This window comes from Crinia signifera, chromosome 4, assembly GCF_055691185.1.
Source record: "Crinia signifera chromosome 4, ASM5569118v1, whole genome shotgun sequence".
NCBI lineage: Eukaryota > Metazoa > Chordata > Amphibia > Anura > Myobatrachidae > Crinia > Crinia signifera.
Genome location: NC_139220.1, coordinates 305,044,850 through 305,063,119, shown reverse-complemented (window position 1 = coordinate 305,063,119; position 18,270 = coordinate 305,044,850). Strand labels below are relative to the sequence as shown.

Here is an 18,270-nt window from a genome sequence, read left to right as displayed (position 1 = left end):
TCTGCGTAAAAAATTCACATCGCATGGGCGCATTGTAGGCCCATGCGATGCGTTTTTGTTTTTTTTTAGTTAATTTATTCACTGCTCATGTCCCCAGGCCATCTGATCGCATGGCATCGCACCTCCCAAAAAATCCCCATGGCAATGAACATTTACCCCTGGCAGTCCATGGTAACCCCATAGCAACAAGCATTTACCTCTAGCAGAGCATGTTAACCTCATTGCCAATGAGCATATTAACCCCTTTCAAGCATGAAACCCTTAGCAACGAGTATGTAGGTAAGCAGAACTTATGTGGCATAATATGTCATTACAGCATATGGTATATGTAATAGGCCTTACAGTGTGTGGCATAATGTGTAATGGACATTACGGCGTGTGGTATATGTATTGGCCAATATGGCGCGTGTACATTTTTGCACTGTCTCTATTATTAGTTTATCTGGCTCCTAGATTTTAAAGAAATTTGTCGAGCCCTGCTTTAGGTAATGAGATAAAAATACACAACAATCCAATAGATTTACTAAGAATAATATTTTTACCCTACCATTATTCAGAATAAAGAATTTACCTGTTCTGAAGTCTACAGACAGTTCCCCCTAACCCAACGTCTACATATCTGAATGTAAGGTTTTACTGGATGAGGCTCTACTTAAGGGTAAGTACAAGGACAAAGTTTGTTATTGGGTATAATGCACAGCCTGTTATTCTCACTTATTTTCAAATTCACAAGTCCCTAAAGGTGCGCACACACTGGGGAGATATATTGCTCAGTGTCTCCTGTTCATCAGCGACCAGAGACGGTCGCTGATTAACAGGAGACTCTGCCGGGGGGGAAGAGGCAGGGAAACAGCTGATTGCAGGAGCTGCACACGGGAGCGCGTACCTGGAGATTTATCACCGACAGCACAAACAAATCACTGGCAATATGGTCGCTCGGTGATATGTGCTGAAATCGCCCCCGTGTGTACGCACCATAACTGTCCACTCTATCATTTCTGGTGTAGGGTTCCTTACCACTAATTTCTCAGTGTTTCTTTTCCTCCTCCTGCCTCATCAGAGACACATCACATTTAAGTATGTACTGAAAGGAAAGTCATGTTCTATTAATGTGTAACGTGGAGTCACTTTATACTAATACTCCCCATGAGGATGGAGTGACCGCTCTAGGATACGTTTTACACTCTGATGCTGGTCCAGTATAAATACATGGGGGACTTTTTCTGGATTATTTAGAATGTATTCATTCTCATAATTTCCCCTTGGTCACATAGGGGGTCATTCTAGTTTGCTTGCATTTCTAAGAGTCCGTCCCCGTCCCCTTTGTGGCACTGTGCATGCACGTGGTCTATTATGTGCATGTGATGTTCCCCTTTGCGAAAGGCTTTTCAAGGGACAGGGTGGGCCTGGGGTGGTCGCCTATGGATACGCCCAGCATTTTATGCTTATCCCTATGAAAACGCTGGGCATTCCTATGGATACACGGGTGGGCCGATGTGTGCCACAGGACGTCAGCCACTTACCATGTCTTTGTCCAGGCACTCACAAATAAGTCAGTTCTCAATGACTTTTATTTGCAAAGCCTGGGGAAATCATTTGATGGTCTTCCAATGGAGGCATGTGAGGGGATGTGTCCTAGTTACACATCTCCTTGCATGGTAGTGAGGGGGGGGAACGTATTCGGTGGGGCGGTGTCTCTGGTGCTCAGTAAGCTGCGATCTTAACATGGGACAGCCATGGGCACAAAAGTTTGCTGCAAGGGGTGCAAATTTGTGTAGCGGTTTCTTTAAGGCAGGGGTGGGGAACCTTTTGTGTGGCAAGGGCCATTTCTATGGGGAAAAAAATCCTTCGGGGGCCATATGTAAAAATGTATCTTACAAATTGTCCTGCTGCAGCCGTGCCACGCTCTGGCGGCTGCCGCTGAATAGGACTGACAGTCTCCGGCTGCTGCTGCTTATGAGGAATCTCATGAGAACTACCGACCTCTCACGAGATTTCCCCTGTACTTGACTCCCGGCAAAGCCACCGGGCGGGTGGGAGGGCCACTCAGACCGGCTACGGAGGCCGTATCCGGCCCGCGGGCCTGAGGATCCCCTGCCCTGCTTTAAGGGCACCCAAGCTGCTTTATTGCAAGTTTGTTTTTGTTTATTTATTTATTTTTTCTTTCATTATTTGGGTTGCTAACTAGACATTATTAGCACTTTTTCTTGCATATCTTATTTCTTTTGGTTTACATTTCACAAGCACTGGTCACCTTACTCCTATTCCTTTCTGAGATATTACCTTCCAAATAAGAAAAGACAAAATCCTAACTACGACCATTGAAAAACAGGAAGGATGTAATGGTTTCGTAACAACTCAAGTTGTCATTGACCTTGGTTAGCAAATATCGCTTATGGGCAATGTTTAAGACTTATACACATGGGCTGCAGGTTGGGTGATGTTTGACTAAACGATTTTGCTTCGTCAAAATTGGCCAGTTTCTGCCGGAGATAAGTCCGTGGCCATCCCCACCAGCAGCCAAATAGAAACTGAAGGTCTAGACAAAATACTCTTGCCCGCAGTGTCTATTTGGCCAGGCGATAGCGTTGCTGCGTGGCCACTATCGCCCGCTGTGTACACACTGGGCGATTCATTCTAAGCAAAATTGCTTCGAATAATCGCCCCATGTGTACACGGCTTTAGGTGCAATTATACTGAAGATACTCAATTACTTTGACAGGCACAGGAATAAAATGACGCATACAGGACACAAGGTTATCATAATAGAATAATGAATGAGGAATTCAATGAAGCCTTCTACTGAGACAGAGGAACTCTATTAACTCCTTTAAAATCAGATGTAAACCAAGTTAAATTAAGAGTCTCTTCTCATTTCCACAAATTATACGTCTAAAGAAATAAATGTATCTTTTAGAATGTCCATATTTTAAAACTGGATAGAACCTTATCTGCATCCTTACTAATGAGACTAAGATGATTAAAAAAAAAGAATTAAGAACCTTCTATCTCAAAACTATTTTAAATTGAATAAGCAGCTATGTATATCCGAAGTAAAACAAATATATTATAGATCCACCGGCACTTCACATATAGGGGCAGATTTATTAAGCTTGGAGAAGAGAGAAAGCGGAGAAAACGTAAAAGGAGATAAAGCGCCAGCCAATCAGCTGTGTTTGAATAAGACAGTTGGGAGCTGATTGGCTGGTGCTTTATTTCCTTTTACCTTTTCTCAGCTTTATCTCCAGTTTCTCTCTTCTCCAAGCTTAATAAATCTGCCCCATAATGAGGCAGCAAACGTATACAGATATAAGTGACTATCACAACTTACCAAATGTATATGCAAAGAAAAAAATAGAAATAACTGCGCCAACATTTATCTCACAAAGAGACCATATGTATTGGACAAAGTCCTTTCAAACTTTTGTCCCTTGATCTCCTATATGAATAAAGGTCCATACACACTTAGTGTTCCCGCTAGGCTGTTTTAGCGGGGTGCTGCGCCCTGCCTGATTTTTAAAGGCCAAAATGCGCCCTGCCCGTCTCGCAGCGCCCCGCTAAAACAGCCTCACGGGGAAGCCCATCGTCGCCGTTGACGGCGATGCCTGGCGCTTCCCCGGCAGCACAGTGGATTCGGAGGGGCCGGGCCTTCCCCCTTTGATGACAATGGTGGCCCGGGCACGCCCCTTTCATGACGTCGGCGGCCCGGGCACGCCCCCAGCTGTGACGTCGGTGTGCCCGGTCCGCCCCCCAGCGCCTTGCCCGGTGTCACTCCTAGAGTGAACACTACACACTAGGCAACTTTTCCCAGCGTGTATGGACAGCAAAGAACGCTTTCACCACACGGGGGGGAAAGACGCTCATTGCATACACATTGAGCGGCTTTCCCCCTGCTCAGCGCTGTCAGCGGGGGGAGGACGGCTTTGCGTAGCACAGTGCTATGCAAAGCTGTCCTCAATGCTGCATATCTGCTGGTAATACCAGCAGATGAACGGCTTTCCTGGCAATGATGCAGGAGCGTGCAGCAGCGATCACCGCCAGGCCATACACACTGGGCGGCTTTGAGCTGAAAGCCGCTCAAACTTGCGACTTTAAGGTCAAAGTCGCCCCGAGTGTATGGGCCACTCTCCAAGTGGGTGTAGTGGTTCCCTTCTCCGTGTCAATATCTAAAATAACATATAAAAAAAATCAGGCACAGATTTTTATGAGTTGAAATTACATGTAGGGGATCCCCAAATATCCACAAAGGGCTTACACAAGCAGTTGTGAGTGAATTGTAACGGTATCTTTACTTGTCACCACAGTGATAAAAGACCATTTGGGAACAGTACTTTGCACTTTTCATGTCATTTAAATGCCTCAAGTATCCCCCCGCCCCCTCACAGCAAATATTCCCGCATGGGGACAAAATCATTCGATGGTCACGACCATGATTTTGCAAGCGCTCGCAGATCTCTCTGGTGTCTTAGATCTGTGGGCTACCTGTACGCAAAGTGGGTGGGTAGCTGACATCAGCTGCCCATCACCCACATCACGGGCACATTTACATTGTCACATGGGTGTGACACTTCGCCGCCAGCACTGCGAGGTGTGAACGGAACGGCGAACTAGCAATTTGCCATGACCGCTCGCAGCAAGCGGCTGCACATGCGCATAAATGTTTTATGTGCAGTCTCAAAACATCACTCACCACTGCGAATTTCACAACGGTGCATGATAACCAGAATGACCTCCCTTGTTAAATCTTTTAGAAAATGCACTGAAATCACCCCATGTGTAGGCTCCCGATTACAGCAATGGGGGAACCCAACATCCGGCCATCAGCATCCTGCAATCAGTATGGAAGTTGGGCGGGGGTCGCACACAGCCTCTGCTGCTGTCTGCTGTACTGTAGAAGTACCAATGGCTTTTAAATTCAGTACCACTGGACTTAAGCAGCAATATCACTGGATTGCACTTTAACGGCAGTATTACTGTACTTATACAGCAGTATCAATGGACTTCAATGTCACTGCCACTGGACTGGGCTGGCCTATAGAGCCCTGTCACTGGGCTGGCCTATAGAGCCCTGTCACTGGGCTGGCCTAACACAACAGCTGCAGAGAGTACTACTCTCTCTATTACTAGTATACTAGTATTGGCCTGGGACAGCTGGTGGGCGGGCAAGCAGGCGTGCATGCAGGCAGGCAGCCAGGACACACGCTGTCTTCACTCTCTTAGACTGGAGTGAAGATGGCTCCCAGCTGCAAAATCCCCATAGGGTCTTGACCTCACGATAACCGTTGGCAGGATCTTGCCAGCTCCAGAGACCCTCGTTCCGAGTCTGGGGCGAATACCGAACAGGCTCGGAGAGCGGGTTCAGATTGATGGTTTTCATTGGTGTCTGGATTTCCCCAATCTTAACCTCCACATCCCTAATATTAACATGTCAAAATGACACTGTAGCCAGGTGAGATGGGCAATCTGGAGGCATTGGCAGATAATTTAATCTCCTGATATAGATGGTATTTTAAAGCATTGCTTTTTAATCTCAAAGGTTAAATCAAGAGATTATTTATATTGCAGGGAAAAAGTTATTTAGCTACAATACCACTCTGTACTAACACTGCCAAGCGGTGCAAACACTAGTACAGCCGTTGCATTGCCCAGTGAATACATCCCCACTGGGTGTGCGGTGCCGACCACACTGGGGGCAAGCCCAGCACCAAGGTAAACTGCTGGGCTGCCCCCAGCCTCTGTGCACCCCCCAAGCCTCCATCCGCGATGAGAATGGATGCCGCACACAGGCATCCATTCCTCTCCTTCCCCAGCTCTGCTGCTGTCTGCAGAGTACAGTAGAGGAGACTGTGTGCTTCCCACCCAACCTCCATACTGAATGCAGGTCGCTGCCTTCTGGTGGTTGGGCTTCCCCATAGCTGTAAACGGGAGCCAGATCGGATGACCCGGCATACCCGTTTACACTGCCACCCACCATTTTATTCAGCTTCCTCATTTACACCGACGCTGACCCGGGTCCTCCAGGAAAAATCCCGGGGTTTTGCCTTGGTGTAAAAGGGGTATAAATTATATGCAACTGCCTCAATATTGCCCAGCTCACCTTGCTACAGTGTCATTAAGAAATTCACTGAACGCCATAGTGGAAATTTTTGATTACAGTTTCTTATAGAAGCTACCTAGGACCGAATGGGATTCTATAGAACACACGTACTGTGCATTACATTTTAATTACTTTTTTTTTCACTTTTTCTTAATACTTTTTTCACAATTTTTGATTTTGTTCAGATACTGTTTAAAACTCGCTGGATTTCAGAAACTTGAATAAAACACTAGTAAAAGTTACATTTTATATCTTTTTAGTCTGTGATTATTCCCTGTAAGTTAACCCTTTGAAATAATAATAGTTACATTCATCCAGTGAGTGCCCCAAGTAGGAATACTTTTCTCTTCTGTTTTTGCACCAATATCTAATATTCCTGGGAGCACCTCCAAAGATATCGATTGATATCGCTGTACAAATTTGATTTACATAAATAGGATACCAGTAGGAATGGACTAAAAAATATTAAATAATAACAGTGGTCGTCTATGTGGACACCCCTAAAACCCGCCTACAATATTTTAAAGGTTATAAATAAATACATTTGTCTTTGGAAGTGCAGCAGTAGAGAGACAATGATTTGCTGTCTTTTAGTTATTAGATTACATATATTACATCTGGCAGCACCTCTGCTTGGCTTATTGGACATGAGATTTGTTATTGGGGATCTTGTATATTAATTAGAATACCTGCTGGGGCAGAAGTGTTGTCCCATTTTCCCTCCAGTTATGTTCTCATGTTATTATACCCTCACTTACATGTCACCTCTCAGGGGGGGGGGGGTTATTTAATTTTTTTAATTTATATTTGTCTTCATAGCACATTCTGTTTTCAGATCATGATGCAATGATGTTTTGTTATTTACAGGGAATGTTTTAATGGTCTGCCCAGACAATAGGTGACACCTAAACAAAAGGTCCCATTGGTGACCTAACCGGAGGCGGAGGCTGCTGTGATCTAATTAGAATACCAGGTGTTACCCTGCCAGGGTGTAATTAGCATTTCCCATTGTAGTAAGTGGCTTTAGGAATATTTACACCTCATTTACAAGACAAGGAGCTGGGCAGGAGGAGCTGCTGTGGTGAATGGGTGTGGTACAGGGGTCCGACAGTCGGGATCCCAACAGTCATTAGCCCGACATTGGGATCCCGACTGGCCGGACCCAGACAGCATAACGAGGGCAACTAAGCCCCTTGTGGGCTCACTGCGGGCACGGTGGCTCGCTACACTACGGGAGTCACCTATTCTATTCTCCCTCAATGGGGGTCGTGGACCCCCACGAGGGAAAATAGCCGACGGCCGTCAGGAACCCGGCTGTAATCTTTATTTGGTAATTTTTCATATAAAAAAGAAAAAAAAAAAACATTGCATTTAACAACAAACAGGCATTGTACATACGACATACTTGCTTCATAATTAGCAATAAAACATCAATTGCTTACATTATTTGATGTGTCCCATTTTGCTTATAGCTTTCTAGATTAATAAACCTACCTTATACATGGAAGGAAATGGCTGGAGACAGGAATAAAAATACAGTATATACTCGAGTATAAGTCGACCCGAATATAAGCCGAGGCACCTAATTTTACCACAAAAAACTGGGAAAACTTATTGACTCGAGTATAAGCCTAGGGTGGGAAATGCCGCAGCTACTGGTAAATTTATTTGACACATCAGTAGGTTAAATGTTTCTGAATATTTATTTCACAGAAACACAGTAAACAAGCTAGCTCTTTCAGTGGAAAAGAGGGTCAACCAAAACAATTGGAGATTTATTAAGCTTGGTGTAGTGATAATGTGGCTGGTACTTTATCACCGACATCAGCTCCTAACGCTCATATTTCAAACCCAGCCTGTAACTTGGCAGTTAGTAGCTGATTGGCTGGTGAAAATTTACCAGCCACCTTTTCAGTTCACTGGGCTTTATAAATCTGCCCCTGTGGACAGTCTGCTATATTTTATTTTCTTGGACACAAATCTTTATTTAAAATAAACTTACTTTTTTAAATATACCCCTGCACTTCAGTTAAGGAAGGTGGCTGGCTGCACTGGCACACTTCACGGAGTCACGAGCAACAAATCTCAGACTCCTGATGTGATCAAGCCGTAGGAAGGCGAAACGCGCGTCATCCCCCACACTGCCCGTCGGCGCCGGCGGGACAGTGTACCTTAGACTGCCAGGCAAACAGCCGCACTACCAAGGACCTGAAATATAGCGGAGGACGTATTACACCGAGCCTGCATTATTCTGTGATTGAGACTCTACACTGAGCACGGAGAATTACCCTCCTCTCTCTCCACGTCAGGCACCCGTCCCTATACAGGTATTCCACCGCTCTCTCCCTGCTGATTTACACAGGCTGCCATGCTCTGTTGTCAAAACATCATGGCAGCAGTTATCTAACAGCACAAGTAAAGAGCGGTGTCTTTAACTTTTTTCACCACACTGTGAACCTGTGTCTATCCCCTCTCATTATCAAAGTCCGCTGCAGGAGCAAGACTTTTCTAAAAGCAGAAGGTGGCACCCGTTCCATGTGGGCTACTTTAAAATATCCTTTTCACATTTATACTGTCACTTGTCTGACACTTTAATTGTCATCATCTAATTTCTGACACTCTCTCATTGGAGATACTGCGTGGCTGATTGCATTGCAATGTCAGCATAACAAGGCAGTTCTCCCGCAGCTTCTCCAACAGCAGAAGTGCCATTACTCTATCTCTCCTGACCCTATAGCACAGAGACGGACTCTCTCATCCTGAGCCCTATGCACGTATGCAAGACTCAGAGATAACAGTAGGTCCAATCTGACTCGCTAGAAGGTCACTCTTGTGAGATCAGGATTATTTACTAATTGTGTGGTTACAACTGTTTGCAACAATCTATAAACATTGAGACCTTTTTGATACAAATTATTGCAACAATCTATCACACTAGTCTGTATAACCAATGTAAATCTTCTTGCTGGTTATTTTTCCTTTAGTACGCTGACCAATATATTTTTCTTGTGGCATAACAATAGACCAGACTTTTTTCCTCTGTGCAGTGGTGTGAGCCAGGTGCTCTGCGATACAGGAATTAATTACCCAGTGGTCTGCTGCATAGCAAGATTTTGGTCATTTGTTTGGTTTCGCAATAATCTAATTTTTTCACTGATAGTGGAAAACATTGATAAATGGAGACAGAGCATTTTTGTGTGATATACAATAATCTATGTGTACAGTAAATCAATTTGTATCAGTGTCTCTCAACCAAGAGTGCAGTAATCCCTCACTGTTACTACAACTATATATGTGGAAAGTGACCTTTGAGGCCAGGAGCATATACTGATGTGTTTTGGGACATTTCTGACATAAGAAACTCTTAGCAGGCACTGCCTGATAGAGTATATTTTCAGACAAATTATTCCAAAAATCTGACACATCATTATAAACGCTCAGTAGCAGTCATGATCAAATGTGCAGTCTAAGTTGGGAAATTTTCCCCGCTAAAATATTTTTCAAATAAAAACCTTCAGACGATCTCTAGCATAAACAGCAATTGGCTTTGCTAGATTCATCACAACAATCATATATTTTGTACTGACACAGAACCCAATCTCGTTGTTTGCATAGCATTTCTTACAAGCTCACTGCAATTTCCAGCACTAAACAGCAATTAGCTGCGCTGAAAAATCATATATATTCTGTTCAGATACAAGATTGATTCTCATTAAAATTCTTGCATAGCCTATATTTTAAAAGCTCACTGCAAAATCTAAGTGTTTCCTTACAGGCACAGACTCGGATTGTTTGTTTGTTTGTCTGTGTATGCATGTCTACTTTATCTTACTTGAACACATTAAAAGCTAAGTTTTAATAGAATCAGAAACAAAAGAGTGCCCCACAAAAAGAGTCTACTTTTCTCTCTCTCCAATTTTGCATATTTCGGACTCAGGGGAGCACCGCCAACATATAAAGACTCTCTACCCCATACAGGGACCTTACGGTCTATAAAAAGTTGGTATCAGGCAACCCAGGCCGAACCCCACCTAAAGGAGTGAAGGGGGTCTCTCTTGACCCAACTCACACTGGGTGGGTAAAACCTTGTGCGACTCCCAAAAACCTTTCCTTCCTAAAATCTCAGACTCCGCAAAGGCCCATGGGAAGAGCTGCTCTCTCTGGGCATGCTCAGCAGCACTCCTTAAGGACCGGCAGCCATCTTTGACAGTGGCAGCCAGCCTCCTCGAATCCACTGTAAGTACAGGCTGGACGCTGCACAGAATAAATATGATAGTGTGGTACTGTATTGCGCGGTCAGCTCAGTCATATGCTGAGCCTCTGCAGCGTGAGGGAGCGCTGGAGCGGGTACCTTCAGAGGGACAGGCGGCAGGACGCTGCACATAATAAATATGCTGGTGTAACGCTGGAGCGGGTACATGCAGAGGGACAGGCGGCAGGACGCTGCGCAGAATACATATGCTGGAATGACGATGCGGCCGACCGCTGGCAGAGCTCACATACTGTAGCTACGGCAAACCGGATTACAAGCACAGTGTAAAGACTGGCCGCGCGGCGCGTATATGAAGTCTGCACACTGTGCTTCTAATCCAGAATGCCGTAGCTACAGTATGTGAGCTCTGCCAGCGGTCGGCCGCATCGTCACTCCAGCAATATGTATTCTGCGCAGCGTCCAGCCGCCTGTCCCTCTGCATGTACCCGCTCCAGCGTTACACCAGCATATTTATTATGTGCAGCGTCCTGCCGCCTGTCCCTCTGAAGGTACCCGCTCCAGCGTTACACCAGCATATTTATTATGTGCAGCGTCCTGCCGCCTGTCCCTCTGCATGTACCCGCTCCAGCGTTACACCAGCATGTTTATTATGTGCAGCGTCCTGCCGCCTGTCCCTCTGCATGTACCCGCTCCAGCGTTACACCAGCATATTTATTATGTGCAGCGTCCTGCCGCCTGTCCCTCTGAAGGTACCCGCTCCCTCACACTGCAGAGGCTCAGCATATGTCTGAGCTGACCGCGCAATACCACAGCCTGTTTTCTGCCTTAACCCACCACTGTCTGTGACCCTCAGCCGGCCTCTAGGCATTCCAGATGCCCCAGGCAAATGCCTGCCCAGACCCACACTCGAGTATAAGCCGAGTAGGGCTTTTTCAGCCAAAAACAGGTGATGTCTCATTTACTAGTGCTCTCCATTGATAAATGGAGGGTGACTCCAGGAGCCAGCCATTTTCTTGCTATCAACACCTTTGCTAGGGTTGTAAGACATAGTACGTATCGGTAAAGTGATAGAGAATATGTTTCTCCTAGATCTAGTACGAACAAGCACAAATAAGGTGTCATTTTTGGAAGAGTAGGCTCTGTATACACTATGGGCGGTATTCAATGAGGCTGATTCACCAGGTTTTGTTTTTTACATTTGGTGTAAATAAATCAGGAATTTTATTCTGAGGCGGGCATGCTATTTTTTTTTTATTTTTTTTTACACAGACCTGCCAGCAGGGGGCCGGAGCCGAGCCGCTCATTAGATATTCATATATTCACTTCACCCGATCATTACATATGCATGATCGGGTGTAGTGAATATACCCAGGCCCCTGCTGGCACCCCCGGGGGGCAGCCTGTGCTGCCTGGCACCCGGGGAGCCCACCTCCCCCCACAAACATTCTGAGGCAGGCAGGGAGACTTCCATCTCCCTGCCTGCCACCGTCCTCAGGCTCCCTGCGGCATCTGCCGCAGGAGCTCAAATTCGCCGGTCAGGGGCAGCGAACCCCTGACTCATTGAATACTGGAGCCGGCGAGGCTCCGGAACGCGGCGGGCAGTGGCGAATGTGCAGCGAATCCTAAACAGGATTCGCTGCACGTCGTCAGTATTCTCATTGAATACTGCCCTATATCTTTCCATATATCCTCCCAGAATCTATATATTGGAGGGCATAGCCATAGCATATGAAAAAAGTCTGCGTTTTCTGCTCTGCACTTTGGGCACAGAGAATGGGTCCTTAAATTTGCTTTGTGCAGGAAAGCTGGAGTACGATACGTTCTATGTAAAACATAGAAATGTATTTGCTGAAATTTAATAGATGAGGTGGCATATTTAATGGAGCTTAGTATTTCATTCCATTGTTAATCAGTTATGTTTTTCGCAAATTTGATTCCCATTTTCCTTTCAGTTGGTCGAATATCTGCAAGTCTATTCTTGTATTGAGAATATTATATATTTTAGAAATTTGTCTGTTTTAGTCTTAGGAGAAGTTTTTAATCGGGGATGTCATAATGTACATCCGTTCTTTCCCAAACTGTGCCTGTGATGCGCATCTCAGCTGCAGATATCTGAAAAGTGCTGTATTTGGGAGATCAAACTCTATTTTTAACTGATCAAACGATTTAAATATGCCATCTACATATATCTGCTGTAAGCTGCATACTCCCTCTCTCGCCCAGAAGCCCTCCTGAGACATTGGCAAAAATTCTTTGAATGAGGGGTTATGCCATAGTGGGGCGTCTTCCTCAAGATTCTGCCATTCAATCAATTTATGTGTGGTGCGCCATATCATTATAGCCTGTTTAAGTAGAGGCGGAAGTCCACGAACTGCTACTCCTGACATTAGGAATTGTAATGGTGTATGTGCCCTGTTCTGCCATTTCTCAAAAAAGCCCTTAAAAGTGGGGGTGTCCCTTCCCCTTAGCCAATTGGAAATATGTACCAATTGAGCTGCAAAATAATATTGATAAAGATCCGAGAGGCCCAGTCCTCCATCCATCCTGGATTTTACCAAAGCCCTTATAGCCACTCTTGGAGTTCCACCCCCCCCCCCAAACAAAGGAGGATATAATACTGTTGATAGGTGAGAACACCTTTCTGGGTATGTATATATATATATATATGTGTGTGTGTGTGTGTGTGTGTGTGTGTGTGTGTGTGTATATATATATATGCCTTCAACAACGGTTGGCTAGATGAGGATGAGAAAGCATTTTTAACCGTTGATTTCCCAGTCTGTCCAGTGTTATATACACTGCCAAAAATACATAAGACCTTAACAGACCCACCGGGCCGTCCGATTATCTCGGCCAGGGGTTCAGTGCTTCAGCCCCTGGCGAGATATTTGGATTACCAATTACAGCCATTGGTACAAATGACCTCGACATATTTGAAAGACACTAACCATCTGTTAAAAGATCTTGACCAGATTGGTGTCTTAAGGGAGGATGATATCTTGGGCACACTGGATGTGTGCTCTTTGTACACAATCATTCCTCATTCAGCGGGGATTCAAGTGGTCAAGGAGGCCCTACAGAAAAGAACTGTGAAGGGACCACCAACGGAATTTCTAGTTTCTTTACTAGAACTTGTCCTCAACGAGAACCATTTTCTATATGAAGGGCACCATTACATGCAGCTAGCGGGCACCGCTATGGGGTCCAATGTGGCCCCATGCTACGCTAACTTGTACATGAATCACTACGAGCAATGCCATATCTTACCAAAGTTTGGTGATCACCTGATTTACTTCAAGCGTTACATAGACGACGTTGTGGTCGTTTGGAGGGGTGGCCTCAACTCCTTTAATGAAATGGTGGACTGCCTCAACAATCTGGACAGCCCTGTCAGATTTACAGCAACGGCGGACGCCAAGCAAGTGAATTTCTTGGATGTTACTATTTACAAGACCACCAATGGTCTTAACTACACACTCTTCAGAAAGGACACTGATAGAAATACTCTATTGTGGGCGACTAGCCATCATCCGCCCCAATTAAAATCAAACCTACCAGTGTCGCAATTCTTAAGGGTACTAAGAAATAACTCCGACCCTGAAAGAGCAGAGATACAGCTGAGAGAGTGCACTGACCGCTTCGTGACAAGAGGCTACAGAAGACAGGATGTGCTTAACTGTCTTACCAAAGCAAGAGCCACTCACCAGTCCTCTTTTCAAAAAACAAAAAGCAAGACTGAGGAGCGCATGATACTAAATGTCCATTGTGAAACCCACCTGGCGTCAACACAAAGGTCGATAAAAAACAACTGGCACATGGTGGCGACGGATCCAGCCTTCAATAAATTACGAAAAAGACCACCTCTGATCAGTGTCTCCCGTGGAAGAAATCTGAAAGATACACTGTACCGCACATCGGTTAAACATACTAACCCGGTAGAGACCCAATGGTTGTCAAAGAAAAATGGCTGCTTCCGATGTTTGGGCTGTACCACATGTCGAGCGCTTGTGGTCGGCCCCTACTTTTGTCATCCACACAGTGGAAAGAAAATCTTTCTAAAACATAGACTCCACTGTTTGTTGGACCACATTATTTACTATCTAAAATGCCCATGTGGCCTGCTGTATGTGGGCAAGACTGTACGCACATTACGCGAGAGGATGTGTCAACATCGTTCATCCATAAAGCTGGCGCTCGAAACAGGCTCTACAGATAAGCCCGTGGCAGCACACTTCTTGGCAGCAAAACATCAAGTATCGTGCCTAAGATACATGGTTATCGATTGGATAGCCCCACCTGCACGGGGGGGTGACAGAGCACGGACCCTGCTTAAGAAAGAAGCCTTTTGGATCCACCACTTGGATACAGTGGCCCCGAAGGGCTTAAATGAGAAGAATTCCTTGTCCATGTTTCTTTAAGGACTTTTTGAAAGATCTCAAGTCACTGCCCTTTCAGATTAAAGCTATAATATTTATGTCAGGTTAATAACCAATATGCGTCTGGGAGTGGGTGCGCTGTCGCCTATCTGGGAACCGTGACAGTGATTTCATTGCCCCTGGGCCAGGCTGGGCGTAAGCGTCTGTCCCACTTTATCCATTTAGGAATAATTTTTAATATTTTTTTTGTGTATTTGTATATAAATGTATACAGACTCCTGAAAACCATTATGAGGTACATGACATAATGCCCCTACACCTACTACAGGCAACTCATGATCATCGGTGTGACACTTGAGCTTTTTATTTTACTGCTAGTTTTATTTTTATGCAGTTGAGGCCCCCCCTATAGTGCTTATTTCCGTACCTGAAACGAGGCCCCCCCCTATAGTGCTTATTTCCGTACCTGAAACGAGATATTCTCAATAATATATCGTACTGAGTGAAACAAGATCTCTCTATTTTCTAAATAACTCCTCATTTGACAATTTAAAATATTCTAGCACTCTTAAATAAAACATAAAGGATTTCATTTGCCACTTGCTATTTCATTAAGCAAATGGTGTTGCCGCAAGTTCCGGGTCTGTGGAACGCGGAAGTGAGTAAGGCATGCGTTCCAGCACACTCGACACTTGCTATTTCAATAAGCAAATGGTGTTGCCGCAAGTCCCGGGTCTGAAGTGAGTAAGGCATGCGTTCCAGCACACTCGGCTGGACACTGCACTAACTCGAACGGAGGTCACGTGGGGTAACGCTGTGTCGTGTCTGCTGACACGCACGCACCCACAGGAAGCCAGCAGAGCAGGCAGCTTCCGGATCTTTGACCCGCACGCCGCAATGCAGGTGATCGGATTCTGCACTATGATACTGGCTGGGGTGAGTGTATGTGTTTATTTTACAACTACCACCTGTGTCATCACCTGAGTTGCTTTAATTATATATTCTTCTCACTATGATTGGTTGTCACTCCAGGAGAGGAGGGGTCTTATGGTACTTAACTGGTGAGTAGGGAGTCTGGTTTTAAGCTGTCTCTGGGATACCTGTGGTTGCTGTGTCTTGACAAAGGGTCAGATGTGGACCCGAAACGTCGACTAACCTTTTAAAGATGTGTCATTAAAGTCTTGCTTTTTAACAAAGGACTCTGAAAAAGTCTGGTGAGTGCGCTCCCTATTTCTTATTGGATATATATATATATATATATATATATATATATACACAATATGGACCTCGTCTTGCGCTAAAGAGTATAAATATTAGCTGCTACTCCGTTAAGACTCCCCTGTTAGTGGGAGTCTGGCAAAATTTACAAAAAAGGGGGTTTATCGGAGAGCGCTGAGTTTAGTACCACCTAGTAACTTCAGTACAAATTTCTTACTGCGTAAGACACTGGTAATATTTATAACAACAATTTATTGTCCCCTTCCCGAATGAAACGTGGAATCCGTTCACGGTAAAAAGTTCTTTATTGAAACCCAACGCGTTTCGTCAGAACGACTTCTTCAGGGGTAAGGCTGCAGCCTTCCTGTCAATCCTGACTTACCCCCCTTAATCACTGCTGCCCCTCCCGCTGCTCCGGGTCACCTGGCAGTGCAGCGCGATGTCCATTCCCCGTACCGCAGTTTCCTGTTTCTGGCGGAAACGTGTCATCCTCTCCCTGCCGGTTCCCATGGCAACGTTTGGGTTAACAATCTGCAATAAACACATTATAAACATTAAACCTGCAATATTGTACTGTGTCATAAATCATCTTTTAAAGGGCATAGTGCTAGTGATTTCCTACATCATTGCTCATGTTGCTTAAAAAAAGGCTGTTGTGCTTAAGCCTAGAAGACGGCTGTTGTAGCCGATGACGTGCTTAAATGACTTTACCTTACTTTACTTAGTGGGCTAAACAAAAAAAAGCCACTAAGTAAAGAAAGGTAAAGTCGACACAGTATGTCGACCACACCCTCAACACAACAGTTGTGGGGGGGACGCCAATATATTCCACCACATCCCAAACCGGGGCTGAATAGCCCAAAGCAGGTAGAAGGAGGGGATCATGAGGGCAGCAAAATGTAATTATGTATATTTTTATGCACTAACTGACAGTTTTTTTAAGCACGTCATCGGCTACAACAGCCGTCTTCTAGGCTTAAGCACAACAGCCTTTTTTTAAACAACATGAGCACTGATGTAGGAAATCACTAGCACTATGCACTTTAAAAGATGATTTGGTACTTGTTTCCTAGCACGGCCACAATCGCGGCCATCGGGTGTAATTTTTAGTGGCCTGCGACCGACGCGATGCCCCCGATTTTGCCATTGAAATGCATTGAAAACAGTGAAAATCGCGTCGGTCGCGTCGTGTGCGGCTAAAAATGCTTAAATGGTCCACACGCGATGGCCGCGATTTCCCCATAGGGAACAATGTTAAATGGGTAACTTTACCCGCGATTTCCCATAGGAAACAATGTTAAATGGGTCAATTTACCCAAATCATCATAGGGAACAATGGTAAATGGGCCAGAAACCCCCAAAAAAAACCCATACCAGTGAAATGTCCCCCCAAAAGTAGTTTACGCCACCCCGCGATCAACGTGAACCCCAAGCGTGGCGAGCGGCGGCGGTACACGTCCTCCGACCTTTTCATACCCCCACTATCCACGTCGGCGTGGAGTTGAGAATAGAGTAGTGTGGCGAGCGCAGCAAGCCACCGAGTCCGAAGCGTGGCGAGGGGACGCGGATACCTTCACAGGTAAACGCGTCCCTTCGCGGGCTTCACAGGTATCCGCGTCCCCTCGCGGGGCACGCTGCGCTCGCCACGCTTCGGGCTCGGTGGCTCGCTGCGCTCGCCACACTATTCTATTCTCAACTCCACGCCGACGTGGATAGTGGGGGTATGAAAAGGTCGGAGGACGCGTACCGCCGCCCCTCGCAGGCTCGCTGCGCTCGCCACGCTTTGGGTTCACGTTGATCGCGGGGTGGCGTATAATTTGGGTAAATTGAGCCATTTCACATTGTTTCCTATGGGAAATCGGGGTCATCGCGGGTAAATTGAGGCATTTAACATTGTTCTCTATGGGGAAATCGGTACTTGTTTCCTAGCACGGCCACAACGATCATGATCGCGGTCATCGGGTGTAAAATCACGGGCATCGCATGCACTAAAAAATCGGGTGCGATGGGCCAGACGCGATGCCCCCGATTTTACACCTGATGACCGCGATCATGATCGTTGTGGCCGTGCTAGGAAACAAGTACTGATGATTTATGACACAGTACAATATTGCAGGTTTAATGTTTATAATGTGTTTATTGCAGATTGTTAACCCAAACGTTGCCTTGGGAACCGGCAGGGAGAGGATGACCCGTTTCCGCCGGAAACTGCGGTACGGGGAATGGACATCACGCTGCACTGCCAGGTGACCCGGAGCAGCGGGAGGGGCAGCGGTGATTAAGGGGGGTAAGTCTTGTCTATATATTTCTTGTGTGTGACACTTTGTGTTTATCCTGACGAAGGGGACCAGCGCCCCGAAACGTTG

At 45.6% G+C, this 18,270-nt stretch overlaps 1 protein-coding gene across 3 annotated transcripts in view; it reads left to right on the top strand.

Annotated features, from left to right (window-relative positions):
* The window catches only part of LOC146075779 (uncharacterized), a 63,087-nt gene that overhangs the window by 3,052 nt on the left and 41,765 nt on the right, over positions 1-18,270 (top strand). For 2 of the 3 annotated variants that reach the window (XR_014473631.1, XM_083185366.1), the window contains exon 2: positions 558-658. The exons of the other annotated variant lie outside the window; for it this stretch is intronic. The gene's annotated coding sequence lies outside the window, so the exon portion shown is untranslated. The remainder of the gene's footprint in view (positions 1-557; positions 659-18,270) is intronic. 3 annotated transcript variants of the gene reach the window in all.